Below are 13,062 nucleotides of genomic sequence, written 5' to 3'. Positions count from 1 at the left end.
ATATCATCCAATTCAGGCCGACGTTCCTGCGCAGCATGATGCCGTTCGAAAGGATGAATGGTGTCATCAAAGGATACGTTCGCAACATGTCACGTCCAGAGGGAAGCATAGCCAGGGGCTTTCTGACCGAAGAGTGCATCTCCTACTACACGAATTATCTAGGCATCGGGAATCCCGTTGGTCTGCCTGTCAACAGGCACCTCGACAGGCTCACAGGATGGGGTCACCATGAGGGTCGCCGCGAAATGCATGTCGACTTCGAGGGTCAACTCGCCGACTTTGAAAGAGCAAACCTAGTCGCGCTACAACACATAGACGTGGTCGATCCTTGGGTCGTAGAGCACAAAACCTTTATTGAAAGGACATACAATGACCGAGGCCAACAGAGGACAGACGGAGATATAATCAAAGAGCACAACTCATGTTTCACGCGTTGGTTCAAGCAGAAGCTTCCGTTGTACCCTTTACATGAGGATTCTTCCATGGAAGAACAACTCATATTCGCCTTGTCACAGGGCGCCGAGCACAACCTGATGACGTATGAGGCGTACGATACCAACGGCTACACATTCTACATCGAGGGAAAGGACATGAAGAGCGATGGTTATCAGAAATCCGGGGTAACGATGGAATCCTACACCGGTAACGACAAGGACAGATACTACGGAAGGATCGAGGAGATCTGGAGAGAGGCGCTAGGGTTTGCTCCCCTCTGCCTCCGCCGCCGCCGCCGCCTCTGCAGTCCAAGGCAGGCAGGCAGGTCGACCACTCTTCGCTTCGACCGACCCACCGTCGGAGAGATTGCTCGCTGTCGGCCTCGGCATCCATGCTGGCCAGGCTCCCTTCCTTCGTCCCCCCGGAGGCGGCTTCCCGCTCCGCGCAGGTACCCTCGTCTCCCCCCTCCCCCTCCCCACGGAACTCTAGTGTTTCTTGAGTTGCTGGGGAGGCCATGAATGCCTGGAGCTCAAGGTTTTTTCTTCTCTTTCTCTACCTGTTTTGGTCGGTAGTATCGGTTTGCCTGCAGCTTTTGTACTACGAACTGGGGTGAAGTTAGCTAGGGTTGAAATCTCTGATGTCACAATGCCGCTCCCGGGTCGTTAGGTTTATCTGCTTGTGATTTCTTGAATTGAGTCTGCGCCTTGTGATTTGATTCCGTTTAGGATGAACCGGCCTATTTCGAGAAGGAAAGACACCGATTTTGGGGAACCAACAGGGAAAAATAATCAATCACCTCTAAGAAATCGGCGGCAGAAGTTAACGCACAGCATCCAAATTGTGTTATTGCACAACATTTGCTCCCCCCTCACCCCCGTTGGTCCTGTTAGTTAGGTTTTGAAGCAGTTTTTGTTTATCAGGGTTTCTTGCTTTACTTGCAGTCCTGCTAAGTCTGTAATTAAATAGTCCAAACAAAGTGGCAGGTGATGCTGCAAGGTTATATTTTTTCTACTAACTGAATTAGACGGATTTGTGTACCTGTGATTTTCTTTTACGTTAGAGGGAGCCACACCAATGTGGGCCCACGGGTTCTCTCTGGGTCCATGGTGTGCGCCCCGCCTGCGTGAGCTCCCGTAGCTTCCTCCCCTTGGAGCACAGGGTGGTTTAGCAAACAGATTCAGATCAGAAAACTCAATTTGAGTTTCCTCACAGGTTCAGAATGGTGGAGGATTTCTAATTTATGGAAGAAAACTAGTGCCTCAAAACTTCTTTTTCCTAATGGAGTGCTTCAAAACTTGATGTGCTCTCATATGTCTACTGTATGTATCTGCGTCGTTGTTGTGCTGTGGTTAAGTTATTATTTGCTTGTGCTGCTGATGTCGTACCCTTGTTTTATTTGTCTCCCTCCCCTTGCTTTCTCCCCCCCTCCACCCTTTTTTCCACACTGATCTCTACTATCGGTAGTTACTGCCACTCCTGCAACCAATAGTTAATTACTTCCTCCGTCTGTAAAAAATGTTGTTGTTATTTTCTTCCCCAGGATTAGCTAATGTTCTCGACGCGGATGAGCTCTATTGGATTTTTATGGTAACCAAAACATAAGTAATACTCTACAAAGTGTTACATAAAGTATCACCCCCAGTTTGTTTTATCTTCATATCGCTCTTTTAAACTACTGGACAGTTAAGTATTAGACTGGCCATAGATCATTTTGCAGTCTCTGAAAGACTGACACGATTTTCTAATGGTTGTCTATGTGAGCATATGCTTGAAGGTTAAGCTGAAATATTGAATGCTTGTCGTGGACACTCGACTCATGTCCAGTTTCGTATTTTTGTTGTTGCTGTTAATGTCTAATGGCTTGATAACGGTGGGTTATTCTTTATGAAAAAATCTAAGACATGCTTATGATAGATACTTTCAAGGTGGGATCCTCCCTTCCATTCAAAGTTTAGTTTACTTCGTAAGTAATGTTTAGTTTACTTCGTAAGCTTGCAAAAATGTCTACATTGTAATCCGTAACTCTTAACTTAGTCTATCCTAGTACTTATCAATTTTACATGCGTTGTCATACTTAACGTATGCCTAATTTTAACACTAAATCAACTTCATTAATTTTCAGGTACAGTACTTGGATCAGCGGAAGAGGAGCATCAGCAGCACGGGCAGAGGAGCAGCAGCCGCTAGTTCTTCAGCTACTATGGGGGGACAACAGATATTGCTATCTGAAAAATGAGTTAGCTAGTCATCTAAGTTGAGCTGATTTTGATTTCCGTATGTTATGGGGGGACAACAGATATTGCTATATGTTCATTCTTGAGGGTACAAACTTGCTAAACTATTGATGATTTTTTGTTGGGTGACCTATTTTTGTCCATATGAAAGCAGAGGACCATATGGTTTGTGTCCTTTTCATCCATATGAAAGTAGAGGCACATTGTGGTGCTAGTTGCTGGATTTTGTTTCCGACCATCGTGTCGTGATGATTTTGCAGGTACCCCGAGAGGCCCTTGAGTTTGTCGGAATGTCGATTAACTTCCATTCCGGAAAATTCGGGTACTCCATATGTCCTATTTTCAGCAAAGGTCATGCTGAAATTTTCCGTGAATTTTAGCATGACTTTGTTAAAAATAGGACATATGGGGTACTTGCGACTAATGCATGGGCCGGGGTATCTTAGTACTTAATTAAGTAGGATCAACTGCCCCTTTATTCTTGCTGCATTAAAACATAGGTGGCAATAGAGCCAAGTGATTAGGCCCAACTTAGAATTCTCCTTCCCTTTTCTTGATAGGGTATATTATTAGAAGATACCCATATATATCACTCAATCTAGGGTGCCTCGGCATCGATAAACCCTAAATTATGAAAACTTAACTTAGCATTTAGGGTGTCTCAGCATCGACAAACCCTAAATTATAAAACCTTGGCTTTTAGGGTGCCTCGGTGTCGATAAAAACCTAAATGATGAAAGCTTAGACTTTTAGGGTGCCTTGGCGTCGACAAACCCTAAATGATAAAATCTCAGCTTTTAGGATGCCTCGGTGTCGAAAAACCCTAAATGATGAGACCATGATCTTGTTCCTTGACAATAACCAACTTTTTGACCAAACTTTTTTCCTATTTAGGGCGAAACATGGCCCACAACGATGAGGCCGGCGGTTCGGGCAAGCCAGTCTGGGAGCTGTCCCAGGAGATGGAGGAAGAATCTCACCGCTATGAGGACGCCGTGGAAGACACCGATCCCGAGTACACAACCCCTAGTGGCGTCGGGGATGACACCACTGATGGTGCCGCCGAGGAAGCCACCACTGATGATGGCAGCGCACGCACAGATGGCAGCCAATCGAAGAGGCAACGGAAGGACCGGTGCCTGAACGTGCTCAGCACCGTAAAGGAGGAATTTACTGAAGAGAACTCCGACGGGTATCCAACGGCGCCCAAAGAAATAGTCAAGGGGTACGAGGTTCAGCTCGGGTGCATTCTCCGGAGCACTATCTCGATCAACACCGAGAACCTAAGGCATAAGGACCGAGGGAATTTGCGCAACCTCCTCTTCACGAAGCTGCACGAATGATACAAGTTCCCCGGTGACGTCGCAAACACACGCCTCTCAAAGAATAAAGTGAACAGTGCTGCCCTCACGAAGATGAGCAAGGCCCTGTCTACTTGGAGAAGCGTGGTGAAGAGAATGATTGACAAAGGTGATAGTTATGAGAAGATCAAGGCGAAAAATCCTTCGATCAGCGAAGATGACTACAAGGAGTTCAAGATCAAGTGCGAGAGCAAGGCAACCGCGGAATCAAGTCAGTGGGGGAAAGAAATGCGGGAGTTGAACTTAGGGGTCCACCAACTCGGTCCCGGCGGTTACAGAGTGGCGGAACCTATATGGTACAAGGAGGACGCGGAGCGTGTCGAGCAAGGCCTACCACCCCACTTCGAGAAATACGGTGACAAGCAGACCAGGAACTATGTCAGGGCCCGGTACAAGGTGGACCCAGTAACAAAGGGGCTTACCACGGATGCAAAGACTAGGGCGCTTGAGCGTGTTCTGGTAAGGAATACACCCCACGTAATTAGCTCCATATAGTTGCATTCTAATTAATGAAGCCAAATTTCTAAATGGTTCATTCCTTCCGCAGGACACTGAAAGCAGTAGCGTGGGGTCGTCTCAGAGCTCCCATTGCGACACCAATTTAAATAGGGCGTTTAACATAATGAAAAACAAGGATAAGTCTAGTAAGATGTCGTCAGCTGGTCGTGTGGCCGGCAAAGGCTTGTCCACGAAATGGTCGTCATACTATAACGCTGGTGGGCGAAAGGAGAGAAATACCAACTTGGAAAGCAAGTCGCGCGAGGTTGAAGAACTCAAGGCAAAAGTGGCGCGGATTACGGAGATGGTCCAAGAGCTAGTGCAACACCAAGTGGGAGGGGTGATCACCGCCATTGTGCCTACCTTGATTGGGGGGCTGCAGGCGTGGATTGCGGGCGGCCAACAGGGTGTCTCACGACCAGCAACTCGCACAACGCGCAGGCAACGCCATTGGTGTCTCCGGCGCCGGCCGGCACCTCGGCAGCAAGCGGCCCCTCCGTCACTTGCACGCCCGTCGTTGGCGGTGCCTCGACATTAGCCGAGCTCGACGCCATCACGGTAACTAAGCCTCTCTCAGCCGATGACTTCATCTCCTTGCCTTTCACTGGCATCCCCTGACGCCCTACATGTTTTCGTAGGGCGCCGGCGCCGTCGTTCCATGCACTCTCCTGCACTTCATGGGCGGCGAGTTGATCGATGTCGCCAAGGGCATAATCGTTCAACCGGGCAACCCCATTTTCCACGGTAAACCGATGCCACCCACCACGTATAGGGTTCAACTGGTTCGGGTGCTGCCAGGCTGCGACGACTTGTTACCTCCGTTCCACCCCGCTGGGGCCGACAAAGATGATGTGATGACCCTCAGCGCCTGCTTAAGCTAGCCCTTGCTTTGGCCGAAGAGCCAGACTCGTTTGGGGGCGGGCGACACCACCCCACAGACAACACCGCCAGTCGTGTCGGCGCCAAGCCATGGCAAGACCGCCGCAACGCTACCGTAAATGCATATGGCACAGGATCCGGACATGCATATGGCACAGGTTCCGGACGACGACGATGACGACGATGGTACATTTACCAAGGTCGATAAGTACTTTGCCGAACATGGGTACGGTGAGGAATTCTTGGGGCCTCCTTCTCAAGAACCCAACCCCGCAAAAGACGACCGCGATCTAGCTGGTACCGCGGAGAAACCCAATTGCAACAGGTGTTGTCTGGCGTTTAGTTTTGAGGAGACGCCTCCAGTTGCCGCCTTCACCGAGCCTCGGATAGACGAGGTGCGAAATATATCAGCCCCAACACACTCAAGAAGGTGGTCCCTGAGCAGATGAAGTCGATCCCATTACATCAGCAGAAGAAGGAAAGGAAAAGAAAGACTAACAAGGGTGCGAGCCAGCCGGCACTGAGTACGATCCATGCTCTGGACGGGCCACCTTCACCTAAGGATATCTCTAGGAGGGTGCATGTGGCGGGTAGGCCGATGCTACCGACTAATCTGCTCAATGCTGCAACCGGTGCTATGCGGAATCTGGATGACAGTGTTCTTTGTTTGGAGAAGCGGCGTCTCTCCGAGAATAATGTGGCATACCCGGTTTTCGTGGCCAAGGTGCCAGAGGGCAAGGGCTTTGTCGATAGCGCCATCGGGGGTATGATCGTCCTACGATTTGCTGACATCTTCGCTATGTTTAACCTTCATCCGCTGCACTACAGCTTCGTTCGGCTATTTTCGCTGAGTATGGAGATGCGGATCATTAGAGACAAGACCCCAGACCTAGTGATAGTCGACCCCTTCTATATGCGTGCCAAGATCTTGGGCAGCGCTGGGGACCGGCAAGTCGCGAGTTCATACCTTGAAGGCGTCATTCTGGCAAACTCAGAAAAGGATAACTTCCTCGTGCCTTACTTTCCCTGGTAAGTTATACCCTCACCGCCACGTAACATATGATTCCTTAGATTTTGATCGTCCTTTTTTTCTAACATTCCGTGTTTTGTTCAGTGACACACGTTGCACACTCATCCTCTTAAGCGTGAAATATTCCACGGCCACCTATTTCGACTCGGACCGTCAGTCAAAAAAAGACTACACAAATATCAAGAAAGTTCTTGATGAAGCTCTTCCCGGCTACGCCATATCTGGAGGCACCTTCAGCAGAACAAGTCCCAGGCACGGCAAGCACGTGTTCACCCACAATACGACGTTCGCCTGCATCAAGCAGCCGCCTGGCAGTCAGAAGGATGCCTACTACGCCCTCCATCACATGCGGGCGATCATACGGGACAGTAATCACCTTCGGCTACCAAATAATCTCAAAGATTGGGCCGCACGCTTGTCGGCAATCCAGGATGCGGACATCAGACAAGAATTCTTTCGCATCCAGTAGGAGTTTGTGGAAATCATCCATCAAGATGTCCTTCGTACCTCGGGGCAGTTCTACCTCAGATCTCCGCTGTCCTATAGTGAGATTGATACAATGCTACAAATGGAGGCTGACAACGACCGCAATTTCATGACCATCACGAAAGATGGCGGCTTTATCCACGTTCCCGTGAATCGCTACTAATTCATGTTGCAATATTAAACTTTAATGAACTGGTATGTCTCTTTGGTTTGGACAGTCGTTCAACTTATATATAATCTATGCTATTTATTAGGAGGACCATGAATTGTGCTGTTATAGTTGTAATATTAAACTTTAATGAACTTGTATGTCTTTGTGAATTGCTACTAACGTTTGGTTTGGCTAGTGCATAGAGATGCCGTCGTATGTCGTGTACAAAGGTAAGGTTCCCGGAGTCTACGACGACTGGGAGGAGTGTCGGAGACAGGTTCACCGATTCAGCGGTAACAGTTACAAAGGGTACACCTCAAGGGCGGAGGCGGAAGTTAGATACGCGCGCTATCTAGCGGGAGAGAGGAGGGAGCGTTGGAGGAACCGGATGAAGACCAGTTTCATTGCGATTATGCTCATCGTGATGACCGCAGCTCTCTACCATGTGATGGTAGTTTAGATGGTCGATATCGACTTGTAATGTGAAGACAAACTCGCTACTCGCGGTCTCGAGACTTGTAATGTTCTAACTTAGTTCGGTATTTTAAATTCGGAGACTAATATGATGAATTGTATTCGGAGACTAATCTTCTATTGTATTCGATAAATCTGTTGTTTATATGTTGTGCTATCTATATTCTGTGCAATAATATATTTTGTAATCTGTGCAAATATCAGAAAAAATAAAAGAAATACCTAATATTCATACTAGTGGCGCATCACTCAGCACACTAGTGGCGCATCACTCAGCACACTAGTGCGCCATTAGTAAGCCAGAGCATATGGGTAAATATGGCCCTGGGAGGCATACTAATGGCGCACCATAAGCTATACTAATGGCGCACCAGGATCTATACTAATGGCGCACTAGGATCTATACTAATGGCGCACCGGGATCTATACTAATGGCTCACCAAGATCTATACTAATGGCGCACTACTTGGTGCGCCATTAGTATACCAGATACTAATGGCGCACCGTGAGCAATACTAATGGCGCACTACCTGGTGCGCCATTAGTATACCTGATACTAATGGCGCACGTGTGGTGCGCCATTAGTAAAAAAATCTAATGGCGTGATGCTAGTGGCGCACCTATAGTGCGCCATTAGTAGCAAAAATAGGTACGCCATTAGCAAGCCTTTTCGTAGTAGTGTTGGCTCCAACATATTCTATGAAGATCTTTATCGGTTGAACCTCTATGTCAAGGATTCGGTTAATCCTGTATGCTGGTCCCTTTGTCCTTCGGTATGTGACTTGCCCGAGATTTGATCGCTGGTATCTCCATACCTAGTTCGATCTCGTTACCGGCAACTCTCTTTACTCGTTCCATAATACAAGATCCTGTGACTAACTCCTTAGTCACATTGCTTGCAAGGCTTGTTGTCATGTTGTATTACCAAGTGGGACCCTAAGATACCTCTCCATCACATGGATTGACAAATCCTAGTCTTGATTAACACCAACCCAACAGACAGCTTCGGTGATACCTGGAGAGCACTTTTATAGTCACCGAGTTACGTCATGACATTTGATACACACAAGGTATTCCTAAAGTGTCCGGGAGTTCCATGATCTCATGGTCATAGGAACAATACTTTGACATGCAGAAAATAGTAGCAATAAGACTGACACGATCATATGCTACGTTCATAGTTCGGGTCTTGTCCATCACATCATTCTCCTAATGATGTGATACCATTATCAAACGACATCTCATGTCTATGGTTAGGAAACCTTGATCATCTTTGGTTATAGAGCTAGTCCTTTAGAGGCTCACTAGGGACAGTGTGTTGTTTATGTATCGACACATGTATTTGTGTTTCCGATCATTACAATTCTAGCATGGATAACAAACGATTATCATGAACAAGGAAATATAATAATAACCAATTTATTATTGCCTATAGGGCATATTTCCAATAGTTTGGTGTCCTTGTGTGTTGCGGATGCCAAGGAAATGTTGTCGGTAAGTGGGGGGAGCACGAGGTCTTCGAGGCTTCGGGGTGGGGATATCTATTATGCGAGTGTGCACTGTAGCACGCTCTAGAGAGCCCTATGGCCGGCATGGTGATCCCTTTCGCACTCTGGACGCGGCAACTTTTCCATTTAGCACCTAGCTGGTCTGGAGAGTCTCTATAATTTTAGGGTGCAAGGCAGGGGTAGGATTGAGAGGAAGGATGTAGAAGTGGCCTGCCATGGTAAAAACTGAGGGGTAAACAAGGATTTTACCCCCTTCGATCATTGAACTAAGGTTGGAGATTTTTACTAGAGGTTGAGGGTAGCAAGATGAGGATGTGCTAAAAACATGAAATCAAGGGGAATAGTGAAAGTCATCAAAAGAGTCCTTTTACCATTTCATCACAAGGTGTTTGATGGCTGTTTGGGAAAGCTAAATTGCTCTCCTTGCTATGAACCTTAATAGGAGTGAAAAATAGGTGGAAATGGGGTGGATCACAAATTTTGAGATTATTTGATGAATGTTGCCAATGGAAACTCTATAATCTCTAGAAATTGATAGAAATGGATTTCTTTAAATCAATTCATGCGAAACTATTCTACCTAATGCACCACTTGATTTTGTTGCCTTATTTGGAGGTTAGAGCTTTCCCAAAAAGTTTGCGACCAAATGAGGAAACTTGAGAATGCAATAATTCCCAAATCTAGAAATCAACCTAAATGGTTTTGTGGAAATTTGGATAAGTGGATATGTTGTTCTTGATGCACCACTTGGTGTGGATGCATTATTAGGGGATTAGAACATGTGCACAAAGTTTGGGAACAATAGGAGAAACTTGGCAACGTACAGTTGCTCAAGTTTCGATTTGGACACACAGGGTTTTGAAATATTTTGGTGAATCACAACAATTAGGATTGAGATGAAACTTGGTAATATCACCACATATATCATGTGTGACCTGCTCGAATTTTCCTGGAATTATTTGAGAATATTTCTTATAGAAATATTTCACATAATTTAAATAGGCAGAAAGGGTTTTGAAGGGTTTTGTCTAATATTTTGAATATGACCAAGTGTTTAAACTCTTATATATGGAAAATATATGTCCACTGAGTTTCCCTAAATTTTCTAAAATATTTTTAAAGCATAAAAATAAATTTCCCTTATAAAAGACCATTCCAAGCCTCAAAAAGGGGATTTAAATGAAATAAGAAAATAGCTTTGAAAATAATTATTTTCTTGGTTTGTGAAGTCTTTTCGATAATTGGATCCATATAAAATATGTGGGGCAAAACATCTTCCCTAATTTGAGGACATGTAGTACAAACCTTAATTTAGGGGGTTTTGAAAAGATAAATCAAATAAATGCTTGTTGGTGAAAATATTATTTTGTAAAAATGGTATTATGTACTATACACATGGCATGGTCACTCGGAAAGTATTTGGATCAAGGAGATGAGTTTTGAGAACATGGAGATTTTTGTGAATTAAACCACAAACAAGCAAGCAAGCAAATAGCAACCAAGTGAAGCATCACAAGCACACATAAAAATATTTGCTGGACCTAATTTTTGAGCTATGTTAACTTAGTAATATAAGGCAAAACACATGGTGTGACACGCCGGCCTATCTCTCTCGGCCGGATAAGTGCGCTGCTCTATGACCGTTAGTGTGGGACCAAAGATTGTGACATTGTGTGCAAGAAGGAGACCTTAAAAGTCATGGCATGCACTCCAAGTCATGATGGTATATTTGGTATGGCCACTCCTTGACTTAACTGACATAGTCTAAACCTAAGTACCCCTAGTATCTGTATAAACGAGAGTGTTTTAGTTCGTAAGGCAGATTAACATCATTACTCCTAGGGTTTTAGACCACAACATATGATCTCAAGGTAAATCAAATCTGTATTTGATACTCCATCATCAATATAAAAAAGAGTAGGACGTAGGGTTTTACCTCCTTCAAGAGGTCCCAAACCTGGGTAAATATCGTCTCCCTTGTCCCCCGTCACCCATCGACCCAAGATCCATAGTTTGGTACCTCCTACCCGATATTTTCCTTTTTTTACACCGAGACTCATAGGACCTAGTCCTCTCTCCTAGGTAAAATATCATAAAACATAAAAACACCTAGGTCTCCATGATGAAGCAAATATATCCAACAGTCTCCAACTTGTGGGTTGTTATCGTTCTTTATTTCTCTGCATGCTTCAATTTAGAGTATTCCTTACGGGTTGCGGTCAGTCGATTATGGAAAAACGGAAGTGATACTCGTACAACAAGTAATTGCCATCTCACCTTTGCCATGCATCAACGGAGGCGCGACATACTTTGGCAGTTTCTATTGAAGAACGTAATCGCAGACTAGTTAGCAATGTCAACAACAACAACAAAGAAATGTTAGCAATTTAATTTACATATTGTAGTATAATTAGCAATGTACTTTACATAATAGTTGTGTAGTTTGAAACTCTTACCAAGGTATTTGTGTGAATGTTATCGGCGCTCAACCTATGCACTAGTGGCATGTATAATGTATAATTTGGGTCAACTCCATAATACATGTCCTCCTTAGTAGACAGGACACCGCTAACAAAGGTGACAAGAAAATTCTTCTCCTCCCAAGTTAGATGTGATCCGTAAGTGTAGTGTGTCTTGTCTACTATCTTCCGTGTATCACTCGGAGAAAGGAAATAAGCTGTCAATGGCATATGAACAAGGTAAGCATGGGTGAATAACAAGTACTTTTATATGAGCAATATATATTATCTAAAAAAATTGTTTGAAAATCTCACACGAAAGATAGAATTGGGATCACGTCAAGATCCACCCAAATGTCTTTATCATATTTAAGACCATTGACCAGATCATATTGAGGAATGCCAATATCGAAGGTAATTTTCATACACTCCTTGTTTCCATAAGCCTCGCATAACACTCTCTGTCGTGGTTTTGTCACGGCAGATGTTCTCGTAAGAGAACTTAGGTGTGAGGTCATCGCAACCATGTGGAGGCTTGAAGGGGTTGGTCGGAATCGAGAGACGCGAGTTTACCCAGGTTCGGCCCCTCCGATGGAGGTAAAAGCCTACGTCCTGCTTGAGTTGCATTGATGAAGAGGACAATCTCGATTACAAGAGTGCAGACTCGCCACCTCTAATCTCGTGGGTGTCTAATCTGTCTATCTCATGATTTGTCTTGTCTAGACCCAAGTTCTGAATCTTTCTTGTCCCTCATGGGGCGCCTTACCCCTCCTTATATAGGTGGAAGGGGTAGGTTTACATGTAGAGTCATACTAGGAGTAGGAATAGGACTAGTCTCTCTTGAATCCTAATCCGGGTCTTGTTTCCTTCTTGTGGGAGTCTTTCTTCTTGGGCCTTCTCTTGTGAGTCGGCCCTCCTGGCCTCTCTTTGAGTCGCCTTATGCCAGGGTGCACGCTGGGCCTTGGGCCTTTGTCATTTATCTAAGTCGCCTGTGGGGACAACTATGAGTCGCCCGCCAGGTCACTGCTGAGTCGTCGATGAATTGCCAAGTCCTTTGGCGGGTCATACTCCAAGTCGGGTTACACTGCAGGGTATATCCCCGACATTAGCCCCCAAGGTTAGCTTGAATTTATTCATGGTAAGCTCCTGACATAAGATTAATAAATAAGTTAAGGGACCGGCTTGCTCCTCTGGCCGGCTTGATTTACTGAAGTGGCTCCTTGAAAAATCCAGATTTCTTCGAGCCGTCTTCTCAATCATCTTGTTGATACGTGTCTTTTGTAATAAAATACATATGCCATTGAGTCGGCCTCCAATGCTTTGGCTTGATGAAAATTTGGGAAATAAAAATCCACACAATGTTGAACTAGCTTCTCTTGCTTCGGCGGGTTATGATTGACAATGGCGGGTCATGATTGACAATAGTGGGTCATCATTATTAGTAGTGCCCCGTCAAACAACTGAACTCCAATTGACAAATCCGTGTGATGTTGAGCCAGTCTTTCAGTACTTCACCTCCATGACATAATGAAATGTGCTCTTCAATT

At 45.3% G+C, this 13,062-nt stretch overlaps 1 pseudogene; it reads left to right on the top strand.

Annotated features, from left to right (window-relative positions):
- Positions 1-4,652: 4,652 nt before the first annotated feature.
- On the top strand, positions 4,653-7,160 carry LOC123409018 (annotated as a pseudogene).
- The last annotated feature ends 5,902 nt before the right edge of the window (positions 7,161-13,062 follow it).

This window comes from Hordeum vulgare, chromosome 7H (assembly GCF_904849725.1).
Source record: "Hordeum vulgare subsp. vulgare chromosome 7H, MorexV3_pseudomolecules_assembly, whole genome shotgun sequence".
NCBI classification, from domain to species: domain Eukaryota; kingdom Viridiplantae; phylum Streptophyta; class Magnoliopsida; order Poales; family Poaceae; genus Hordeum; species Hordeum vulgare.
The sequence above is the reverse complement of the archived record's forward strand: the minus strand, read 5'-3'. Positions and strand labels throughout refer to the sequence as shown.